At 44.1% G+C, this 18,017-nt stretch overlaps 1 pseudogene; it reads left to right on the forward strand.

The window, feature by feature from the left end:
- The first annotated feature begins 3,044 nt into the window (after positions 1-3,044).
- LOC141153319 (uncharacterized) overlaps positions 3,045-18,017 on the forward strand; it is a 46,720-nt pseudogene continuing 31,747 nt past the window's right edge.

Here is an 18,017-nt window from a genome sequence, read left to right on the forward strand (position 1 = left end):
CAAAATTTCTGGCCTTTGAAATACTGCCATTCCGGCTGGTGGAAACGGACAGTTTTCTACAGTTGATGGTAGTGGCTTTCCCACAATATGTGGCTTCCAGCCGCCACTACTTTTCCAGGTGGGCTATCCTTGCCCTGCACACACATGTTGCAGACAAAATCAGGTGTGCAGTGCGCAATCCATCACTGGCAAGGTCCACATAACCACCAATATGTGGACCAGTAAGCACGGGCATGGACCTTATAGCTCCATAACTGCCCATAGGGTAAATGTAGTGATGGGTGGGTCTGAGGTGGAAGGCATTCTGGTGAATGTCCTACCACCACAGAGGATTGCTGGACATTTCTCTGTCCATGTTGCCTACTCATCCAGTAAGCGTAACACCTGCACCACTAACTGCAGCACAGCCAGGGGGAAACAACAGCAGGCTGTTCTGAAACTCATCAGTTTAGGGGAAAGATCCCAAACCGCGCAGGAGTTGTGGAAGGGAAAAACAACAGACCGATGAGTTATTGGTACCGCTGAACCTCAAGCCCGGACTGGTGGTGTGCGATAACTGGTGAAATCTCATAGCAGCTCTGGATCTATCCGGTTTGTCACCCATAACTTGCCTGCTGAATTTGGTGGTACAGAGCTTCCTGAAAAATTACCCCAAGATGTCAAAGCTGCTGCAGAAAGTGAGGGTCGTCTGTGCGCGTTTTCGCCACTCTCACTCTTCTGCTTTAGGGCACTTTCACACGTCAGTGTGCTGTAATCCTCCTGACCACTCCCGCAGAGGAGCTGGGGAGAATGAGCCGCTCCAGTGAGCAGGGCCCTGCACTGAGATGCGCTCACTGAGTTCCAGGACACCGCTCTCGAGCTCAGCGCAGCTCCAGGGCCCGCTCGCTTGAGCAGCTCATTCTCCCCGGCTCCTCTGTGTGAGCGGTCAGGTGGATTACAGCGGAGGACATCTCTGGACAGTTGAGTGTAAGGATTTTATTATTTTATTCTTATTTTTACACATGGACACTGTGGGAGAAGACTACTACTCCCAACATTGTTCCTTGCATGTGCTGATCAAAGCGAGCAAGGGACAATGATGAGGGCAACGTTCAACACCCAGCGCTTGGACAGAACTGTACTCTGATCTCTCCTTCAAACCTCATATCCAAGCCCTTTCCACTTCCTGCCGACTCCAACTCAGAAAAATCTCCCGCATCTGCACATTCCTCAACCATGAATCTGAAGAAACACTAGTGCACGCCCTCATCATCTCCCGCTTCAACTACTGCAACCTCCTGCTCTGTGGCCTCCCTTCTACCACTCTCGCACCCCTCCAATCTATTTTAAACTCTGCTGCCCGACTAATCCACCTGTCCCCCCACTATTCCCCTGCCTCTCCCCTCTGTCAATCCCTTCACTGGCTCCCCATTACCCAGAGACTCAAGTTCAAGACTCTAACCATGGCATACAAAGCCATCCACAACCTGTCTCCCCCATTCATCTGTGACCTAGTCTCCCGGTACATACCTACACGCAGCCTCCGATCCTCACAAGATCTCCTTCTCTACTCCCCTCTTATCTCCTCCTCCCACAATCGCATACAAGATTTCTCCCATGCATTTCTCCCAACACATCAGACTCTCGCCTACCGTGGAAACCTTCAAAAGACCTGAAGACTCACCTCTTCCGACAAGCCTACAACCTGCAGTAACCCTCGCTGCACGACCAGCTGTGCCCCTACCTACTGTATCCTCACCCATCCCTTGTAGATTGTGAGCGCTTTCGGGCAGGGTCCTCGCTACTCCTGTACCAGTCGGTGACTTGTTTTTGTTCAAACTATTGTACCAGTTGTCTGCTACGTATACCCCTTTTTCACATGTAAAGCCCCATGGAATTAATGTTGCTATAATAATAAATGATAATATTCCTTTCACTTCTTTTTCTCATTCATCATCATTTGTTTCAGTGTCCCAATATCAATCTCATATATTTTCGTTGTTTAGGATATAATTTGGTGCAGCCGCAACCTACGCTATCCTATACAATTGCATTCACTATACGTTACTAACATACTATTAAGATTCTACTATAAGCCTCCCCAACATGTTTCACCAGTAAACTGGCATCATCAGGGGATAGAGGGTCTCATATTGTTGTCGGTCTCCTTTACTGGACCTGGGTAGTTGTTTACTGGACCTGGGTAGTGGGTAGTTGTAGTCCTCCATATCAATGACGTCTCCCTGATTTGCTGCCTCATTTATTTGCTTTACGAGGATATTCTCCGCTGCTTCCATTATATTTGGAGACTTATAACAAACCCCTATCAGTAATTTATTCTTTCTCCCTCCCCTTATCTCCACCCACAGGGACTCTACATTGTCATTTGCCTCCCATAAATATGTGGAAAAGCAAAATGCAAAAAAAAAAAATAATTAAAAAAATTAAATAAAAAGTGTTCAAAAACTTGTTTGCACCCAAAATGGCACCTGGGAAAACTACAGCTTCTCCTGCGGAAAAACAGCTCTCACGTAATGGTCTCCAAAAATAATGTGAAGGTCTCGCAATATATCGATCTGCAGGAATAAAGCGATTGTCAAGTACACGGAGCAGTGAACAGTGTCTACAAGAAGAATTGCTTTTTGTATGATCCACCTCCAAAAACGTTGTATAAAAAGTGTTCGAAAACTCCAGGATCTGTGACCACTGAAAACGACATCTTGTCCCGTAAAAAATGATTCCAGAGATGAACGAATAATAATATTACGGCTCCGAGAATGTGATAATGAAAAAACGAAAAAAAAAAGCAAAAATCCAAAATAGGCAACAACAGAAGGGGTTAAAAAGACAAAGACCAGAAAATGGAAAAAAGAAAAAAACCGGAGAACTGCGCTCAGCCAAGCGGTCACTGCCAGAGAAGAGGGACCCGTGCCGACATAACCGTCCGGTCATCCTACATTACTCCATTCTTCAGTTGGTCTCCACCTCCTCAGGTCACATGACCAACATCACAGGTCCTTTCTCCACAGATTATATAGATCCGCCCTCTAATGCCCTAATCACATGACAGTGATGTCATCACAGGTCCTACAGCTATTTGAAGTGCAGCAGATCCGTCCTGGTGTTCTGTGGATGTCTTTTGTTTTCTGTTGTCAGCTATTACACAGAAAATTCTGTACAGGTGAAATATAAATATATACAGATAAGAGGACGTCCTCCGAAAGCTGCAGGTGAGAAGACACCAGAGGGGGTTATGGTTTCCTTATATCCATCGGTCGTGGTCAGTGACATCTTGTAGATGTGATCAGAGCCTTAGTTACAGGATCCATCGGTCGTGGTCGGTGACGTCTTGTAGATGTGATCGGAGCCTTATTTACAGGATCCATCGGTCGTGGTCGGTGACGTCTAGTAGATGTGATCGGAGCCTTAGTTACAGGATCCATCGGTCGTGGTCGGTGACGTCTAGTAGATGTGATCGGAGCCTTAGTTACAGGATCCATCGGTCGTGGTCGGTGACGTCTTGTAAATGTGATCGGAGCCGTAGTTACAGGATCCATCGCTCGTGGTCGGTGACGTCTTGTAGATGTGATCCGAGCCTTAGTTACAAGATACATCAGTCTTGGTTGGTGATTTCTTGTAGATGTGATCGGAGCCTTAGTTACAGGATCCATCGGTCGTGGTCTGTGACGTCTAGTAGATGTGATCGGAGCCTTAGTTACAGGATCCATCGGTCGTGGTCGGTGACGTCTTGTAGATGTGATCCAAGCCTTAGTTACAAGATACATCAGTCTTGGTTGGTGATTTCTTGTAGATATGATCGGAGCCTTAGTTACAGGATCCATCGGTCGTGGTCGGTGACGTCTTGTAGATGTGATCGGAGCCTTAGTTACAGGATCCATTGGTCGTGGTCCGTGACGTCTAGTAGATGTGATCGGAGCCTTAGTTACAGGATCCATCGGTCGTGGTCGGTGACGTCTTGTAGATGTGATCGGAGCCGTAGTTACAGGATCCATCGCTCGTGGTCGGTGACATCTTGTAGATGTGATCGGAGCCTTAGTTACAGGATCTATCGCTTGTGGTCGGTGACGTCTTGTAGATGTGATCGGAGCCTTAGTTACAGGATCCATCGGTCGTGGTCGGTGACGTCTTGTAGATGTGATCGGAGCCTTAGTTACAGGATCCATCGGTCGTGGTCGGTGACGTCTTGTAGATGTGATCGGAGCCTTAGTTACAGGATCCATCGGTCGTGGTTGGTGATGTCTTGTAGATGTGATCGGAGCCTTAGTTACAGGATCCATCAGTCGTGGTCGGTGAGGTCTTGTAGATGTGATTGGAGCCTTAGTTACAGGATCCATCGGTCGTGGTCGGTGATGTCTTGTAGATGTGATTGGAGCCTTAGTTCAGGATCCATCGGTCGTGGTCGGTGATGTCTTGTAGAAGTGATTGGAGCCTTAGTTACAGGATCCATCGGTCGTGGTCGGTGACGTCTTGTAGATGTGATCGGAGCCTTAGTTACAGGATCCATCGGTTGTGGTTGGTGACATCTTGTAGATGTGATCGGAGCCTTAGTTACAGGATCCATCGGTCGTGGTTGGTGACATCTTGTAGATGTGATCGGAGCCTTAGTTACAGGATCCATCGGTCGTGGTCGGTGATGTCTTCTAGATGTGATTAGAGCCTTAGTTACAGGATCCATCGGTCGTGGTTGGTGACATCTTGTAGATGTGATCGGAGCCTTAGTTACAGGATCCATCGGTCGTGGTCGGTGATGTCTTCTAGATGTGATTAGAGCCTTAGTTACAGGATCCATCCGTCGTGGTCGGTGACGTCTTGTAGATGTGATCGGAGCCTTAGTTACAGGATCCATCGGTCGCGGTCGGTGACGTCTTGTAGATGTGATCAGAGCCTTAGTTACAGGATCCATCGCTCGTGGTCGGTGACGTAGATGTGATCGGAGCGTTAGTTACAGGATCCATCGGTCGTGGTCGGTGACGTCTTGTAGATGTTATCGGAGCCTTAGTTACAGGATCCATCGGTCGTGGTCGGTGATGTGTTCTAGATGTGATCGGAGCCTTAGTTACAGGATCCATCGGTCGTGGTCGGTGACGTCTTGTAGATGTGATCGGAGCCTTAGTTACAGGATCCATCGCTCGTGGTCGGTGACATCTTGTAGATGTGATCGGAGCCTTAGTTACAAGATACATCGGTCGTGGTCGGTGACGTCTTGTAGATGTGATCGGAGCCTTAGTTACAGGATCCATCGGTCGCGGTCGGTGACGTCTTGTAAATGTTATCGGAGCCTTAGTTACAGGATCCATCGGTCGTGGTCGGTGACGTCTTGTAGATGTGATCGGAGTCTTAGTTACAGGATCCATCGGTCGTGGCCGGTGACGTCTTGTAGATGTGATCGGAGCCTTAGTTACAGGATCCATCGGTCGTGGTCGGTGACTTCTTGTAGATGTGATCGGAGCCTTAGTTACAGGATCCATTGGTAGTGGTCGGTGACGTAGATGTGATCGGAGCCTTAGTTACAGGATCCATCGGTCGTGGTCGGTGACGTCTAGTAGATGTGATCGGAGCCTTAGTTACAGGATCCATCGGTCGTGGTCGGTGACGTCTTGTAAATGTGATCGGAGCCGTAGTTACAGGATCCATCGCTCGTGGTCGGTGACGTCTTGTAGATGTGATCCGAGCCTTAGTTACAAGATACATCAGTCTTGGTTGGTGATTTCTTGTAGATGTGATCGGAGCCTTAGTTACAGGATCCATTGGTCGTGGTCGGTGACGTCTTGTAGATGTGATCGGAGCCTTAGTTACAGGATCCATCGGTCGTGGTCCGTGACGTCTAGTAGATGTGATCGGAGCCTTAGTTACAGGATCCATCGGTCGTGGTCGGTGACATCTTGTAGATGTGATCGGAGCCTTAGTTACAGGATCCATCGGTCGTGGTCGGTGACGTCTTGTAGATGTGATCGGAGCCTTAGTTACAAGATACATCAGTCGTGGTTGGTGTCCTCTTGTAGATTTGATCCTTATTGATAGGATCTATTATTTGTGTTTTGTTCGTCTTGAAAGTGTGATCAAAATCTTAGGTACAGGGTCCATCAGTGTTAGCTGTTGTTCATCTATAAAAGTCCTGAAAACGTCTCAGCACAACCAACCAAAGACTCGCATCTGTCAGTGCTGCAATGATTTAAATGTCCATGTTGAGAGTAGCTCTTTAAAAGATTTTTCTAAACATTGATTTACGGGAATACACTGCTCCGCAGCCTCGTGACTTCCTCTATTCCAGGGACGATGATTGCCAGTTTGAATCGGCAGCACAGTTTGGCTGAAAGCTGAATTTTGTGCTCTCTGATGCTGCAAGCAGAGGCAGCTTTACCTCTACAGTAGTGGAAGAAGCAATCTGACTAGCTTCAGAGAAGAGCTTCCAAACTTTATAACAAAAAGGTTGGAAGCACAGTTTGTCTAGGAAATTGCCCACCACTGATACACTGCAGAGATGGATAGCAACCTAGGTGTGACAAGCATTAAACAGTAAAATTAAAAATCCCTTTTTTTTCATAATAGAAAGGATTTTTAATAAGTTGAATCGCAAAGTTACTTGACTTTACAAGGTGATACTTTTTTTTTCTCATGTTCTCATTTAAAATTCTTCTTCTATTGAATGACCCACAAAAGATGGACGAAGACAGGGATGAGATTACAAGGAGATTATTACACTTCACCCTGGAGATCATCTCCCTGCTGAGCGGAGAGGTAACTTCTCTACATTTCTATCAGCTTTATTGTGTTATGTAACAAGTCCGACATCAGGAAGAGGAAATCCAGAAGAGGAAGAGAAGGATTCTTTACTGTAAGAGCAGTGATTGTGTGCAGCTCTCTGCCAGGAGGAGTTGTCATGGGGATTCCCTACAAGAGCTGTAGAGGGGCCTGGATGTCTGTCCTGAGTGTAATAATATTCCAGGTTATGGCCCCAGATTACTGGAGACGGTTATTGATCCCGGGATTTCTACTGATTGTCAGATCTGGAGTCGGGAAGGAATTCTTCTCCCTAAGTGTCTCTCTCCATACACAGGATTACACAATAGTGAGGAAGACACCGGGGGAGGGGGTGACTCCCATCATCCATCTCCAGGAGTCAGGAGGGCGGAGCCCGGGCCCCATCACAGAGCCTCCCCCGCACCCCCCGATACATGAGAGGAAGAAGAAGATCCTAGAGCTCAGCAACAAGATGATTGAGCTGCTGAGCGGAGAGGTGACTGCTGGGACATTATACAGGACAGCACTGGAGGATTCTGGGTGATGACCGGACAGGTGACTGCTGGGACATTATACAGGACAGCACTGGAGGATTCTGGGTGATGACCGGAGAGGTGACTGCTGGGACATTATACAGGACAGCACTGGAGGATTCTGGGTGATGAGCGGAGAGGTGACTGCTGGGACATTATACAGGACAGCACTGGAGGATTCTGGGTGGTGACCGGAGAGGTGACTGCTGGGACATTATACAGGACAGCACTGGAGGATTCTGGGTGATGACCGGAGAGGTGACTGCTGGGACATTATACAGGACAGCACTGGAGGATTCTGGGTGATGAGCGGAGAGGTGACTGCTGGGACATTATACAGGACAGCACTGGAGGATTCTGGGTGGTGAACGGAGAGGTGACTGCTGGGACATTATACAGGACAGCACTGGAGGATTCTGGGTGATGACCGGAGAGGTGACTGCTGGGACATTATACAGGACAGCACTGGAGGATTCTGGGTGATGACCGGAGAGGTGACTGCTGGGACATTATACAGGACAGCACTGGAGGATTCTGGGTGATGACCGGAGAGGTGACTGCTGGGACATTATACAGGACAGCACTGGAGGATTCTAGGTGATGACCGGAGAGGTGACTACTGGGACATTATACAGGACAGCACTGGAGGATTCTGGGTGATGAGCGGAGAGGTGACTGCTGGGACATTATACAGGACAGCACTGGAGGATTCTGGGTGATGACTGGAGAGGTGACTGCTGGGACATTATACAGGACAGCACTGGAGGATTCTGGGTGATGACCGGAGAGGTGACTGCTGGGACATTATACAGGACAGCACTGGAGGATTCTGGGTGATGACCTGAGAGGTGACTGCTGGGACATTATACAGGACAGCACTGGAGGATTCTGGGTGATGAGCGGAGAGGTGACTACTGGGACATTACACAGGACAGCACTGGAGGATTCTGGGTGATGAGCGGAGAGGTGACTGCTGGGACATTATACAGGACAGCACTGGAGGATTCTGGGTGATGAGTGGAGAGGTGACTGCTGGGACATTATACAGGACAGCACTGGAGGATTCTGGGTGATGACGGTGTCGTTGTTGTCAGGTTCCTATAAGGTGTCAGGACGTCGCTGTCTATCTCTCCATGGAGGAGTGGGAGTATCTAGAAGGACACCAGGATCGGTACCAGGAGGTGATGATGGAGGAGCTCCGGCCTCTGACATCACCAGGTGAGAAAAAACATATATGTATATATTTTCTAAAGAATTTTCTTGGCCAATGCTGAGGGCACAGGCTGGCACTGTCTGGTGTGTGCTATGACTTACCGTATACCCGGAACATTCCACAAGACTCTTTGTATTTTGGGAACACCCCAGAAGACCTGCCATATACCTGTAACAACCCATAACACACAAGACTTGATATATACCAGGAACACCCCACAAGACCCATAATACCTCATAACCCCTGCCGTATACCCGGAACAACCCACTGTTATGTAAATATTCTGACCCAGTCATTACATGGCCCTTGTTAGTGTTGATGATTGCTCGGATGCCTTCCTATTTGGGGTACAGTATCACAGAGTTTTAGGTACAGTACAGACACACCTTCTCATTTCAAGATTTTTCTGTATTTTCATGACTATGAAAATTGTACATTCACACTGAAGGCATCAAAACTATGAATTAACACATGTGGAATTATATACTTAACAAAAAAGTGTGAAACAACTGAAAATATGTCTTATATTCTGGGTTCTTCAAAGTAGCCACCTTTTGCTTTGATGACTGCTTTGCAGACTCTTGGTATTCTCTTGATGAGCTTCAAGAGGTAGTCACCAGAAATGGTCTTCCAAAAATCTTGAAGGAGTTCCCAGAGATGCTTAGCACTTGTTGGCCCTTTTGCCTTCTCTCTGCGGTCCAGCTCACCCCAAACCATCTCGATTGGGTTCAGGTCTGGTGACTGTGGAGGCCAGGTCATCTGGCGTAGCACCCCATCACTCACCTTCTTGGTCAAATAGCCCTTACACAGCCTGGAGGTGTTTGGGGTCATTGTCCTGTTGAAAAATTAATGATGGTCCAACTAAACGCAAACCGGATGGAATAGCATGCCGCTGCAAGATGCTGTAGTAGCCATGCTGGTTCAGTATGCCTTCAATTTTGAATAAATCCCCAACAGTGTCACCAGCAAAGCACCCCCACACCATCACACCTCCTCCTCCATGCTTCACGGTGGGAACCAGGCATGTAGAGTCCATCCGTTCACCTTTTCTGGGTCACACAAAGACACGGTGGTTGGAACCAAAGATCTCAAATTTGGACTCATCAGACCAAAGCACAGATTTCCACTGGTCTAATGTCCATTCCTTGTGTTCTTTAGCCCAAACAAGTCTCTTCTGCTTGTTGCCTGTCCTTAGCAGTGGTTTCCTAGCAGCTATTTTACCATGAAGGCCTGCTGCACAAAGTCTCCTCTTAACAGTTGTTGTAGAGATGTGTCTGCTGCTAGAACTCTGTGTGGCATTGACCTGGTATCTAATCTGAGCTGCTGTTAACCTGCGATTTCTGAGGCTGGTGACTCGGATCAGCTTATCCTCAGAAGCAGAGGTGACTCTTGGTCTTCCTTTCCTGGGGCGGTCCTCATGTGAGCCAGTTTCTTTGTAGCGCTTAATGGTTTTTGCAACTGCACTTGGGGACACTTTCAAAGTTTTCCCAATTTTTCGGACTGACTGACCTTCATTTCTTAAAGTAATGATGGCCACTTGATTTTCTTTACTTAGCTGCTTTTTTCTTGCCATAATACAAATTCTAACAGTCTATTCGGTAGGACTATCAGCTGTGTATCCACCTGACTTCTGCACAACACAACTGATGGTCCCAAGCCCATTTATAAGGCAAGAAATCCCACTTATTAAACCTGACAGGGCACACCTGTGAAGTGAAGACCATTTCCGGTGACTACCTCTTGAAGCTCATCAAGAGAATGCCAAGAGTGTGCAAAGCAGTCATCAAAGCAAAAGGTGGCTACTTTGAAGAACCTAGAATATAAGACATATTTTCAGTTGTTTCACACTTTTTTGTTAAGTATATAATTCCACATGTGTTAATTCATAGTTTTGATGCCTTCAGTGTGAATGTACAATTTTCATAGTCATGAAAATACAGAAAAATCTTTAAATGAGAAGGTGTGTCCAAACTTTTGGTCTGTACTGTATGTAGTAGAGCTTTCTCCAACACCTCAGTGGTTTTCATGTTTGGGTGGTCATCTCACCAGTAAGGACTCATCCTCTTGTTCCCACATCTGAGAGGGTTCTGGAAGGGTTCACGGATAGTTTGTTGGACATTCAGGGCAGGAGTGAATTCAAGGGTTGTACATTCACAACCAGGGGTGAAAGTAAAAATTCAAAGGGCCCAATTCATCAAGGTCTTTTTTTGTCAATTTTCTGGTGTAAAACATCTTGAAATGTCATAATTTTTTTTTTGCATCTTGAAGTTGTGCAAAAATGTAGCAACGTTTTGGCATTTTTAGACCAGTAGCTCCACCAAACTGGGAGGGCGTGCAGCGAGGTCCACTCAACAAATTAATCTAAATTTTAAGCCACTTTAGTTGTGTAAATTATGCCAGAACTGTAGTCCCTGACTGGAGTGACATTTCTAGCAGTGGCTCACAGCAGTTGAAAGATGCGTCTTCATTAAGGCAGGCGTACAACATGCCAGTCCTAGTGAATCGGGCCCAAAAAGTTTGTTTACTGGATTTGAAAAAATCCTGTTGGCCATAGCGACCGGGTTAATGAGGGTCTTCACTGTGGCCTGCTCTGTCACTTCCACCATATCCATGGCCTAAGGATGTTAGAATACTATCGTAGATCCATAGTCATCTATTACCTGCCTTCACTGTAGTCCCTGGCACATGCGATGAGGACCACAATGTTTTTATTTAGTCCTTGATGCATATAAATAAAATTAACGGTGGTGAGATATAGACAGATACACGGCAGGTCATGTATTCAGACTCTGTGTTTCCTAAGATGGATCCAGGAGGAGAAATCCACCAGAGAGATGTCCCCGTCCTCTGTATCCCCAGGACTGTCCAGAGGAGAATCACAACATCCCGGAGGATCATCAGGTAGATGACACTGAAGTCCCCACAACATCTGACCATGAAGTGATTTGGTTTTGAGATCGTTTACATTTCTCTTGTCTTTTTAGGATCAAAATACGTTTGATTTTAAAGTTGTAGTTATCGATGAAGCAGGAGAGACGATGGATGTATGGGTCAATGAGCAGGGTGAGGAGGGGAGACCGTCATACTACTACTCCCATCATCTCATCATCACATGACACAATCTATTCCGTCACTGTGTGTTTCCTACAGATGGATCCAGGAGGATAAATCCACCAGAGAGATGTCCCCGTCCTCTGTATCCCCAGGACTGTCCAGAGGAGAATCCCAACATCCCGGAGGATCATCAGGTAGACGGCGCTGAGGTTCATTTAGGGGAACAGTGGATATTTTTGGTTCTGCAGTCATCGCTATCATATATTTTGGCAGTTTCTTATTGATGTGTTTGATTTCTCCAACTTTCTGTTGAACTGTTATAACAGGATGGAGATACGGCTCAAATTAAAGTGGAGGATGAATTGGGAGAAGACGAGCAGATGAGTGGGGATCAGCCGTGTAGGAGTGATGTGGAGGAGATTCCACTAGGTTTTACCACAGGTACGTAAAGAGGTTTCTTGGTTTAGTTCCACCTTGCAGTTACACATCGGCCAACTATTATACATTGAGTTATGTGCCGTTCAGGACCTGGGGAGGAGGATTCAGATATGACAGCTTTGTTGGAGATAATACAAAGATAGATTTAGATAAATCAAAAAAACCAAAAGGTCGAGAATTGTACCGTCCGTGTCTGGCGACATGTACAAGTAGGCGCTTGTCAGGTGCGGGTGTATGGAGCAGCCGGCTGTTATACAGCCAGCACCTGCCGCTAACAACAGTGGCCACAGTGAACGCCCACTGCAGCTCTTCAACCCCTGCAATGCCAAAGTGCAGGGGGCCCACCAATTTGGATGATCGTGGGACGATGCTGAGTTGCCATGGCCTATAGAAGGCCCCCCATATCCTCCATGCCTGGGCTCCTATGAAGGAGATCATTAAATACGCTATATACTGCAATACTGGAGAACTGAAATATTGCAGTATAAAGTAAAAGTGATCAAGCAATTGCAGGTAATCCGGGGACTAAAAAAAAAATAGTTAAAAAACAAAGTTTTTTTTAAAAATAAATATTAAAAATCCTTTTAACCTTTGAACTCCTTTGAAAATAATGAAATTAAGAAAATAATTAAAGAAATAAGACATGTTCGGTATCGCCGAGTCTGCAGATGTCCGATCTATCAAAATGTAAAATGATTTCACCTGTGCGGTAAACACTGTAAAGCAAAAGAACCCTGAAGCGCCAAAGTTGCTGTCACTGAAAGTAACCAAAATGCACTAAAAAGTGATCAAAAGCTTATATGAACCCCAAAATGGTATCAACAAAAACTACACTTTTCCACGCAAAAAAAAAACCCTTCCCTCACACAGCCCCGTCTACAGAAAATAAGAAAGTTACGGGACTCACAATATGGCGACAAAGCAACAATTTTTTTTTTCCAAACGTCGGAATTGCTTTAATCCACTAAAACGTAGAAACACTACACAAGTTTGGTATCGCCGTAATTGCACTGACCTGGAGAATCATGTGACCAGGTTATGTTTCCACACAATGGACGCCGTAAATATAAAGCCCAAAAAACGATGACGGAATTGCATTTCGATTTTTTACAAAAAAAAAGCACTTAAAAGACTATGCCGATAAAAAAAATAATTTCCACACTTGGAAGAAAGAACAAAAGTGCCAAAACTAAAATTGTCTTCGGCAGGCAGTGGTTACACGGCTTCATGTAGGGCTGGGCAATTAATTGAATGAATCGATCGGATGCTTGATCGATGAATTTTGTTTTTAGCAAAATCGAGACTCAAATTTAGCCCCGTCCTTTCAGTTTTACCATTGGTGGGAAAGGGCAGGAAGAAGCAGGAAGTGGACGGGTGGCTCGGTGTCCAGCTGGAGCCTGCGGGAGATGAGCATAAAGTTTGTAACCAGCAGCTGCCTCTGACCTGGACACCATCTGCCGGTATGTGGATGCCGGGCTGCAGTAATAAGTTACAGCAGATCTGCTGAAGATGAGATGTGCTGCAGAGGTCACACTCTTAGCTAACACACTAATCACCCGATCATTCCGGAGCTCTCGATAATTCTGGAGCTCTCATTAATTCCGGAGCCATAGATAATTCCGGAGCTGTCGTTAATTTCGAAGCCATGGATAATTCCGGAGTCCTCGATATTTCCTGAGCCATGGATAATTCCTGAACTCTCGTTAATTTCGGATCTATGGATAATTCTGGAAACCTCGATACTTCCAGAGCCCTCGTTCATTCCGGAGCCCTCGATAATTCTGGAGCTCTCATTAATTCCGGAGCCATAGATAATTCCGGAGCTGTCGTTAATTTCTAAGTCATGGATAATTCCGGAGTCCTCGATAATTCCTGAGCCATGGATAATTCCTGAACTCTCGGTAATTTCGGAGCTATGGATAATTCTGGAACCCTCAATACTTCCAGAGCCCTCGTTCATTCCGGAGCTGTCGTTCATTCCGGAGCCATGGATAATTCCTGCTCCATGGATAGTTCCGGAACTCCCGTTAATTTTGGAGCTGTGGATAATTCTGGAACCCTCGATACCTCCAGAGCCCTCGTTCATTCCAGAGCTCTCGTTTATGCCGGAGCCCTCGATAATTCCTGAGCTATGGATAATTCTGGAACCCTCGATAATTCCGGAGCCCTTGATAATTCTGGAGCCATGGACAATTTCGGAACCATGGATAATCCGGAACTCTCGTTAATTTCGGAGCTATGGATAATTCTGGAGCTCTCGTTAAGGGTACGGGAAGGAGAGTATGGATTTTTTTTTAACTTATATAGACTCTATAAAAAAAATAAAATCGAGATTAAAATAAAAAATCAAGGTGGCTCACTGCACTCTAATACTGGACAATTCCAAAGCACACACAGGCACAAAAAGGACACACTGTCAAAAAAAAGTTCAAAGGAGTCCACTTGCAAAAAATGGACTCTTCCTTCAATAAAATCAAAAATCGTCTATAGTTTAAAAAAGAAAATATTGAGATTTTATTTTTCTGTCAAAATTGTTCAGCCCAAGTTCTATGAATTAATTTCTATTTAAAGCAGGGACATATGTGAGGCTCTCATCGCAGTTAAAGGCTTGGAGGCCGCGCTCGATCTGTTCTATGTTACTACGTATGCAGGTTGTATTTGTGCGGTGCGGATATCTTGTTATATACTTCTCCTGTTCCAAGGGGTTTGGGTACGGATGGTCGGCGGAGGGGTATTATGTATGTTGTAATTCTTTTCACGATGCTACATTTTTAATTAAAAGAAAGTAATAAGATAAGGATTGCACTGTTATGCCAAGTTTTTTGAGCCAACGTCACTAGTGGACGTTAGAGGAATAGCTTCTACTTCTTCTTGACTCAGAACTCTGTGCCCATAGAACTGCACACATTTTCTAATAGCCCCAATAGAAAAGCTGTGAATAATTACTTTGTGATTTGTAATGAAAACTTAAATCTGTTTTTTTATCGTAACAGAAAATCACAGTCAGAATCCTGAAGGAACATTCATGTTTTTACTAAATCACAAAGTAGACAATGAAGAGATCAAGCAGCACGCGACAGAAGAAAACCTCATTCCCCTTAACGTGAATTCAGGACATTACGATACAAATGCATTATATAATCCACCCAATCACAAGGAGCTTTCTCCTGCCCAATTCCAGATGTTTACCCCAAGTACAGGTCTAAAAGAAGGGAAAAGGTTTCAATGTGGAGAATGCGGCAAACAGTTTACTAAAAGCTCAGGTCTTCTTACACACAGAAAATTTCACACTTGGAAGAAGCCGTACTCCTGCTCAGAATGTGGGAAGTGGTTTAATGATAAAGCAAATCTTGTTATACACGAGAGAAGTCACACAGGAGAGAAGCCGTATTCCTGTTCAGAATGTGGGAGAGGCTTTACAAGTAAATCAAGTCTTGTTAGACATGAGAGAGTTCACACAGGGGAGAAGCCGTATTCATGTTCAGTGTGTGGGAAATGTTTTGCACATAGATCAGATCTTATTAAACATCAGCGAAGTCACACAGGAGAGAAGCCGTATTCATGTTCAGAATGTGGGAAATGCTTTACAGATAAATCAAGTCTTGTTAAACATTTGAAAAGTCACACAGGAGAGAAGCCATTTTCATGTTTAGAATGTGGGAAATGTTTTCTCACTAAAGCCAAACTAAGGGATCATCATCGAAATCACACAGGAGAGAGGCCATTTTCATGTTTACTATGTGGAAAGGGCTTTACAGATAAATCAAGTTTTGTTAGACATGAAAGAGGTCACACAGGGGAGAAACCATTTTCATGTTCACAATGTGGGAAGTGCTTCACAGATAAATCAAGTCTGGTTAGACATGAGAGAAGTCACACAGGAGAGAAGCCGTATTCTTGTTCAGAATGTGGGAAATGTTTCACACATCAATCAGATCTTGTTAAACATCTCAGAATTCACACAGGGGAGAAGCCATATTCATGTTCAGATTGTGGGAAGTGTTTTACAGATAAATCATATCTTGTTAAACATGAGAGAATTCACACAGAGGAAAGGCCGTATTCATGTTCAGAATGTGAAAAATGTTTTAAAAAACAATCGGATGTTGTTAAACATCAGAAAATTCACACAGGAGAGAAGCCGTATTCATGTTCAGAATGTGGGAAATGCTTTACAGATAAATCATATATTCTTAAACATGAGAGAATTCACACAGGGGAGAAGCCGTATTCGTGTTCAGAATGTGAAAAATGTTTTACACATCAATCAGATCTTGGAAAACATCAGAAAATTCACACAGTAAAGAAGCCATGTTAATGTTCGGAATATAGGAAATATTTTATTACATAAGCCAAATTTGGGTATCATCAGAAGACTCACGCAGGAGAGAAGATGTTTTGGTGTTCTGCGTGTTTAAAATGATTTGAAAGGAAATCAAATTTTGAAACTGATGAGAAAATTCACATAGATGGGAAACCACATTCCTGTTTGGAAAGTGGGAAAAGTATAAGAGTTTAAAAAAAAAAAAAAAGTTTAACCATGTCTGGTTATAAGGCTGGATTCACACATCCGAGAGAAACTTTTTTTTCTTGGGTATCCTCCTAGCTGCTTCCTCCTTGTATCAGTTTTTTTTCTCATCTGTTTTTTTTTTTCACTTAAGCAGGTAGACTGTCTGAACTCTTTTTTTTGTATACATTGACTCTTAATTTATCAGTTAAATAAGGATCAAACTAGGAGGGAACTCTGAAGTACAACGTATGTCTTCCTTGTTTATCGGTGTCTCACGGAACGCCATAGACTTTCATAGCCAAGTCTGATCCGCAAATCAGATGAGATCTGAGTCTCACGGACTCGAGACATAAAACTGATGTGTGTATGGCTCAATGACCGTCTATTGGTCAGTGTGCTGCCGAGAAAAAAATGGACAGCACTAGGATTTTTCATATTTTATGTATAATATAAATATATATAATCTTATACTGTATATTATACATGAAATGTGACACATCCTAGTGCTGTCCATTTTTTTCTCGGCAGCACATATATACATATATATGCCCACACAAATGTTTGAATGTAGCTTAAGAGAGTTTATTTTGGGGGTTACAATTTCCTGGATCTGCCGGACATTATACTTACATGTGCCGAGAATCCAAGGAGAAAATAGTTGTATCCACCAAGCAAAAAAAACTTTCTAAGCAGTGAACCTCAATTTTCACCATGATCCACACTGAAGTATCCATAGTGAAAAATTAAGGACACCCCATGAATTATATTTTTTAGGGTTTTTTTTTTTGCCACATTTCGACAGGTGCACATATGATCTTCATTGAAATAATTTAACGATGAAAAAAACTGAACAGAAAAACTAACAAATTCACTTGACAATAATTTATTGAAAGATAATTTCTACAGAAACACTCGTTATTATTTATTGCTACATTAAAAACGTTTAAATTAGATTCTGGAGCTCCGGATTTGGTGGAAACGTGGAGATTTTTCATGCAGCGTGCGCGCGGATCCTGCAGGTCAGCATGCGCTGACATATCAACATGGCGTTCTTCTAAAAAAAAAAAAATGTTTTTATTAAGAGTATGTAAAGGTATTATCACAGTAATCGAATTCACCTACAAAATAAGCCACATGGGGGGAACTCGTGAAAAAATTGCTGTTTTTGTTAAACTTATATCCAAAGGGAAAAAGCAACAAAGTCTTATGTACAAATGTGAACGATAACTCGTCCTACAAAAAGAAGTCTTCACAAAATAAAAACGTTATGGCTCTCAGATTCTTTGTTTTTTTTTTTTAAGAAAGTGGATTTGTTATGTAAATCTATTAAAAGTGTTAAAAAAATGTACACATTTTGGTATTGCCGTAATCATATTTGCCTACGGAATAAAGTTATCATGTATCTTTAGTACCTCAACATCATCTACATAATCTATATAACAATGTTTTTTTCTATTCCCAACCTCAAAAATTTATGAAAGTTTTTTTAATACATTACATGCACCACATAATAATGCCGATAAAATAC

Source organism: Phyllobates terribilis, unplaced genomic scaffold (genome assembly GCF_046119375.1).
Source record: "Phyllobates terribilis strain yellow unplaced genomic scaffold, ASM4611937v1 Scaffold_1__5_contigs__length_1240528914, whole genome shotgun sequence".
In the NCBI taxonomy this organism is placed as follows: Eukaryota; Metazoa; Chordata; class Amphibia; order Anura; family Dendrobatidae; genus Phyllobates; species Phyllobates terribilis.